Source organism: Pristis pectinata, chromosome 31, assembly GCF_009764475.1.
Source record: "Pristis pectinata isolate sPriPec2 chromosome 31, sPriPec2.1.pri, whole genome shotgun sequence".
Taxonomy (NCBI): Eukaryota; Metazoa; Chordata; class Chondrichthyes; order Rhinopristiformes; family Pristidae; genus Pristis; species Pristis pectinata.
In genome coordinates this window covers 14,634,175-14,642,066 of record NC_067435.1, presented here as the reverse complement: position 1 = coordinate 14,642,066, position 7,892 = coordinate 14,634,175, and positions in this window count along the sequence as shown.

The following is a 7,892-nucleotide window of genomic DNA, read 5'->3' as shown; positions in this document are numbered from 1 at the left end:
AGAGAAAATGCCACGGGGAACAATAATCTTTTAAACACTTACCAAATAGGGTAACAGATGTACCCTGCCGTAGATTGGGGGATACCCTGCCCATCACTCTGTAGGTCACTCTGCCCAGACTCATTCTGACAAAGGTAGGAAGACCAAGCAGGGGAAAATTATTGTTTATCTTGAAAGAGAAAATGGACAATAGTTTTAAGTTGCAACCTGATTGTCATTCGACCACCACCTCTCCCTCCAACCCACTGGCCCCTTTCCCCCTCTCCCTGTGTTCTGATAGTGCCACAGAGAGTGGTAAGACTCTCAATGGGGAAGGTGAGGACATAGAGGTGGTCTTACAAATTAGAAGTAGACCACTCAGTCCCTCAAGCTAACTCCTCCATTCAATAAGATCGTGGCTGATTGGATTATAACCGCACTCTTGTTTAACCAAATTAACCTTTCACCTCCTCGCTGATCAGGGATCTATCTCCCTCTGCCTTAAAAATATTCAGACACGGTACTGAAGTTTCTGGGAGTGACAGAGGAGAGACTTGGGATAGGAAGGGGAGGCCTGATCAGGGAAATGGCTGCAACAGGCTGTCAGATGGGGCAGGTTTCCTCACATCTGTCAGCCTTCCAGATTAGTTAAGGATCCAAGTTTGTCATTTTTCAGTCACAGGGACTAAACTGCAAACTAATTAAATCCAGCCTCCTGTGACTTCAATATAAAAGCATTGTTGACCCGGTCACGCTGCTTTTTAAACGTTAATTTCTTCAGGATTTCTGCGGTGCAGCTCTGGGGAATATGATGGAATGTTGGGATTGTCCAACTCTCCTCCTTAAATAGGCACATGGCAGCGATTCAAGCAACACAGCTACTGTAGGATTGCAGGGCTAGGCCCCCCTAGGCTCAATGACAGCAGCTCTAGAGAATTAGTGACATCACTGGTAAACCCTAGACTAAAAAAGGAGCCATTGGGCTCATGCAGGGACTGTGAGTCAGTGATGGTCCACGATAGCCCACAATGGTCGTACTTCAGCAATAGAAGTTGATTGACACACAACTATGCTAATGTAGTCCCTCAGGATCGAGGATGATCTGCTTCCACTTCAGTTCTAAGGGGTGGAAGATGCCCGCTAATCTAATAAAGTCACATCACAATATACCCTCACGTCCTTACATCAGATTACTGATCACTTCTGCCTACTCGACTGTAAGCAGCACCAAGTACATCCCCACCATCCACATGTGCTTGCCCTCGCTGCCTCAGCCACGCACTCGCACCTCTGTGCTGCGAGCACTCACACTGCTCATTAGTTAATTGCTCAAATCTGTCAATAAACCGGAACCCACGAAGGTGGGCTCACTCAGCTTCTGTGCCCATGTGCAAGGCGTTAGAAACATGTTGGCCGCAAGTGTGTGGGCTGAAACAGGTTTCTGCAAAAGGAAAGCAGTTGAATTTGTCTCATGCAGAAGCCACTCCTGTCTGAGGTGTGATCTGTCTTCAGTGAGAGCTTTAGCAGCTGATGTCTGATATCCATATAAAGTCTGAAATCTCCTGAAGTATGTGTTTATACAACTGTTGTTGGCAAGAATCGAGGACAAAGTCTGATCACTCCCGGATTTGTTCTTTCTCGTCTCTGAACTCCAGCAGTGAGGTACAAGGACTTATAAGGCTGTGTTGTGTTAAGAGAAACTCTGTAAAAGTACTCTGATTTACAGTCTGAACCTCACCAGTGCCATAATTTCAATTAATTGTAAATCCTGCACAGAACAGTGTAGCTGGGTTAACCCTTGATCAACCAGAACCTTAATACACCATTCACCAGCACCCTCACACCCTGAGTCCAGATTCAAGAACAGGTCTATTTTCATTACTTGATGATGTCTTTGTTGTCACGGTATTATCTTGCCAGATTTCAGGACTGAATCTAACCATTTTTATTTTGTTATGAATTGCCAGATCTTTCTGACCTAAGATACCAGTTGATTATTCTATTACCCACTATCCCTCAGAAAAATGGTGCAGAAGTCATTTCATTTGAGTTTTGTGAAGGCAGAGAAAAAAAATAGCTGCATTTCTATAGCACCTTTCTTGACCTCAGGATATTGGAAAACTCTTTACAGCCAACGAGTGGAGTGTAGTCAGTGTTGAGACCTAGGAAACGTGGCACACAGTGAAATCCCATGGACAACAATAACCTGAATCAGTGGCATGAAGGGAGGGATAGGTATTGGCAATGTCACTGAGGACTCCGCTGTTCTTCAGAATAACGACTGTGGGGTCTTTCACGTTACCCAAGATGCAGAAGATGACACCAACGTTGCAAAGCAGTGGTCCCGGAGAACTCCACTGCAGCACCAGCTTAAGTCCCACTACTTCAACCTCTTGATTGAATGGCAAGACTGCTACCCACTGAGCCAAGATTCACACCCAAAAATATACTGCTTCTTGCAGCAGAAGCTGCCACACACTTCCTGTAACCATTTCTCCAGCTCTTCTGTGCTGCTTTGCTGAAATCTGTTACAGTAACACTTAAATTGCAGTTGAATTTATTCAAACACATGTGTTTAGATTATTCCTTCCAAGTGGTTGTAACTTAATACCTATCTCATGAAATCACTAAATCTCTCACCAACTTCATTAGCCATCTTCCTAAAGAACCAAAAAAATACTATCACCCAAATTCCATCGCATCCCTTAAAAACTATCAATCAGTTAGGAAAAAACAGACATTCTAGAATCAGCACAACATTCCTAAGAAATTCACCAGCCAATCAGGCAGATTACAAAAGCCTTGCCATAGCAGATACGCAAAGTCTTCCACTATGAGGTGGGGGTCATGATCTCTGGGCTGTTTTCTAGTGTTTTTAAGAAATCACAGTTCATTAATTCTGATGAAAGGGACAACAGTTCCAACTGAAACATGTGGTATTGGCCAACACAGCAGCCACTACATATGACTAATCGGAAATCCAGATATGGCTACAGTAGTGATTCTGATGAGGAGGCATGCAAGGCCCAGGATTAGTCTGTTCAACAAGGCTTAAGGTTTAAAATGCCAGATTTGCAGTAAATAGCAATCAGATTCTACTTCAAGGTCAATTTTCCACTGGGATTTCTTATGAACGCAATAAAATTCCTAAAATATTCTTGGAGAAATCTTAGAACATGGAACAATACAGCACTGGACAGGCCATTTGGCCCACGATGTTGTGCCGATCTTGATGCCAATTTATACTAAATGTCCTCCTCCTGTGTATCATCCACATCCCTCCATTCCCTTCATGTTCATGTGTCTATCTAAATGCCTCTTAAACTCCACCAAACTGTCTCCTACTCCTGGTAACACATTTCTCCTGTGACTATTTCTATTCCAAGAACTTTGGCAAAGCTTTTGACAAAGTCCCACATGACTATCTATATGGTCCTAATGTGGGCAAATGGGGTTCGTGTAGATGGGCAAAAAGGTCGGCATGGATGTGGTGAGCCGAAGGGCCTGTTTCTGTGCTGTATGACTCAGTGACATTCTCTGTTCAGGAAAGTGAAAGTTCCTAGGATCCAAAAGAAAGCGTCAAGTTGGATATAAAATTAGCTCAGATGCAGAAAGCAAAGGGTAATGGTCATCTGAAGAGCTGTGGGGCTCTGCAGGGCTCAGTCCTAGGTTTCTTGCCTTTTGTGGTGTACATCAATGATATAGATTTATAGGTAGAAGCCAAGATTGATAGAAAAACCTCACCAATTTTTATGAATGCACCATAGAAACCATTCTATCCAGATGCATCACGGCCTGGTATGGCAACTCCTCTGCCCGAGACCGCAAGAAACTCCGGAGAGTGTGGGCACAGCTCAGCACATCACGGAAACAAGCCTCCTGTCCACAGACTCTGTCTGCACTTCTTGCTACCTTGGTAAAGCAGCCAGCATAATCAAAGACCCCACCCGCCCCAGACATTCTCTCCTTGCCTCCCATCTGGTAGAAGATACAAAAGCCTGAAAGTACATATCGCCAGGCTCAAAGACAGCTTCTATCCCACTGTTATAAAAGTATTGAATAGCCGTCTTGGACAATAAGATGGACTCTTGACCTCACAATCTAACTTGTCATGGCCTTGCACCTTATTGTCTGCCTGCACTGCACTTTCTCTCTGTAACTGTAACACTTTATTCTGCATTCTGTTTTTGCTTTTCTTTTGTGTTACCTCAGTGCACTGATGTGATGAAATGATCCGTATTGATAGCATGCAAAACAAAGTTTTTTACTGTAACTCGGTACATGTGACAGTAATAAACCAATTTACCAAAATGACCCTGTGGTTGACTGTGAACAAACTTGTTAACTGCAAGATACTAATGGACAGAAAAGTGACGAGTAAAATTCAGTCCAGAGAAGTGTGAAGTAATGTACTCGGGGAGGGAAAGCAAAGCAAGGAAATGCATTTATAAATGATGCAGTACTGAGGCACAGGAGAAAGTAAAGTGATCTAGGATCTTAAGGTAGAAAGACAGATGGTTGAAGGTGGTATACAAGACATTTTTCTATTACCAGCCACGACGGCAAGAACTGCAGTAGGCGAACCACAGCTGGGATATTGGGTACAGTTTTAGTCACCGCATTACAAGAAGTCTGTAACAGCAAAGAATAAGCACGGAGGAATTTTACAAGAATGTTTCCCTAGTTTTAAAAATGTAGCACGGGGAAGGGAAAAAAATGTTCCTGGGATGTGGGGCTGCAAGCCTAGCATTTATCATTGTTGAACTGAATGGGATGCTGGCCCATTTCAAAGCTTAGTCAAATGTCAACTGCATTACGAGACGGGCTTGGGCTATGAATATGACCAGACTGGTAGGCTTCCTTCCCCAAAAGGCACTCTCATCCACAGAATATTTTTAACAATAGTCTAATAGATTCATGATGACCATTACAGATAATCAGTGTTGTCATTCCAAATGTTTTAAATAGCTGTCTTAAAACAAACTGCATTGCTAGTCCAGTAAAATTGGCAAACCTGGGCTTCTTTGGCTGAGAAGAAATTTAATCAAGGTGTGAAAGATAAGAGGTGTAGTAAAGTGAATTTTATCTCAAAAAGGAGGTCAATAATGAGGAGGCATAGATTTAAGAGCAGCGGTAGAAGGAATATAGTACAGGCAGTTCCCAGGTTATGGCAGGGTTCCGTAACCTGAGCTGTTCGTAAGTCGAGAATGGACGAGAACAGCGTGTTGGAGGGTGTCACAGAAACAGCGGAGTCAAGAGGGAGAGCAGGCACGGGAGGAAGAGCCGCCAGCCGGTCTTACTGACTTACTGAGTGAGTGAGTGAGTCTCCTCAGCGTTCCCCACGGCAACTGGCAAATCCATTGCCGCCCATCCTGCCAGTCTCCCAAATGCTTGTTTGTATAGGTACAAGCTGTCCATATGTTGGGTGTTCGTAACCTGGGGAGGAACTTAGATGAAAAAAACTTCCCCCAAAGTGTGGTTGGGGGACTGGAAGTCATGACCTGAAAGGATAGTGCAGGCAGAACCCCTCATCACTCTTAAAAAGCACTTGGTTGAGCCCTTGAAGTGCTGTAACCTAATTGACTGCAAGAGGACACACAGTGAATAGCAGAATGGGTAATCAGATCTAATGGGAAAATTGTGAGGTAATTTATTGTAGCAGAAAGGATGATGAAAGGGAATATCAACTAACTGGCACAGTTATAAAGCAAGCACGGGGACGGAAGGACATAAATCTTTGAAAGAGGCAAGACTTGTTGAGTCAGTGGTTAGTACAGTATTTGGGATCCTGGGCAATATAAATATGGATGGGCCACAAGTGGAGTAAAGCAATTAATTCTGGTCACCACACTTAAGGAAGAATAAAAAGGCACTAGAAAAGGTACAGACAATATTTTCCAGATTAAGAGAGATTTATTACTCTTTTACTTCTGTTCAGGCATCAAAGATCGCAAACTTCAGCGACTCCCTGGCCCTTCAGTTTTCTCTGTACTATCTCTTATCTCAGTTTTACCCTTGTCTGTCCCTGTGCAGAGAAAATTTACACGGATGTTGCCGGGACTTGAGGACTTGAGTTTTATAGGGAAAGGTTGAGTAGGTTAGGACTTTATTCCCTGGAGCTCAGGAGAATAAGGGGAGATCTTATAGAGGTGTACAATATTATGAGGAGTATAGCTAGGGTGAATGCATGCAGGCTTTTTCCCCTCAGGTTGGGTAACACTAGAACCAGAGGTGTTAGGTTTGGGTTGAAAGGTGAAATATTTAAGGGGAATCTGAGGGGTAACTACTTCACTCAGAGGGTGGTGCGACTGTGGAATGAGCTGCCAGCGGAAGTGGTGGGTGCAGGTTCTATTGTGACATTTAAGGGAAGTTTGGATAGGTGCATTGATGAGAGGACAATGGAGCGCTATTGGTCCGGATGCAGGTAGATGAGACTAGGCAGAAAACCAGGCCAGCATGGACTAGATGGGCCAAAGGGCCTGTTTCTGTGCTGTAGTGCTCTATGACTCTATGAATGGTGATCAGTTCTCCTTTGGCCACCTTCATTTCTATGTCCATTTCTTTGACGTATGTTCATCCCAGACTGTGGGTCCTTCCTTCCCACTGGATCCTTCCCTCTGACCTATTATCGTCCCTAAATGAATTCCTCTCCAACATTGACTGTCTCAGTTTTTTCACTCTAACCTAGCTCCTCCGAACTTGTGGCACCCCAGTCACTAAAGACCAACCCCAAGCAGCTGACAGGGGCTGTGCTGTTGTCGTGTGACCTCTACCTTGCAGAGGTGGAACACCAGTTCTCTGAAGCCTTGTGCCACCTCACCACTGAACATCAGGCCATTGTCTCCCAGATAATCACTTCTTCTGTACATCTTCCCTCCAGTTTCCAGCCTTGCAGCCTCCCCAAGCACACATACCCTGCTTTTACTTCTTCTGTAAGATCCACAAGGAGGACTGTTCAGATAGACTCATCACTTCAGCCCGTCGCTGCCCCACTGAACTTACTTTTGCCCCCACATTGGGTCTATTCTTTCTCCCATTATCGAGTAATTTTCCATGTACATCCGTGACACCTCTGAAACCGCAGTTTCCACTCTCCTGCTCACTTTCACCAAGGTTGTGCAATCCCTCCACACACACCCATCCCACACCAGCCCGGGGGCCCTTCACTTCTACCAGGAACAGAAGCCCAACCCGACGTCCTCGATCACAACCTGCCTCCATCTGTTGAACTTCTCCCAAAACCCCACCCACTTCCTCCAAACCAAAGATGTAGACAGGAGAACCCACCTGGGTCTAAGTTTTGCCGGTCTCTTTGTGAGGTATACAGAACAGTCCTCATTTCAGGTCTACTCAGATCCCCTCTGCACTTCTGCTTCCAGTGTATTGTGGACTGTGTCAGTGCTACTTCCTTCCTGTGTATAGAACTCAAATGTTTCACTACTTTAATGCCAGCTTCCACCTTGCTCTCACTCTCACATCATCCGTCTCTGACTCTTTCCTTGATTTTCTCAACTTCTCTGTCTCCATCTCAGAGGTAGGTTAGTGACCAACATCTATTACAAGCCCACAGACTCCCACAGCTACCTCGACTACACCTCCTCCCACTCTGCTTCCGGTAAAGACTTCATTCCATTCTCCTGGTTTCTCCAACTCTGACGATGACACCTTCCACACATGTGCTTCTGGCACGTCTTCCTTCTTCTATAACTGTGGTTTCTCATGCAACATAGTTCACAGGCTCCCAGCTACATCTATCCCATTTCCCACTCTCCTGTCCCCATTCCCTCTCCCTGCTCCCAGAACATGGAAGTATCCCTCTTGTCCTCACCTTCCGCTCCTCCACGTTCATTGGACCATCCTGTATAATTTCCACCAGCCTTCAATGTGATGCCACTAACAGACACGTCTTTGCC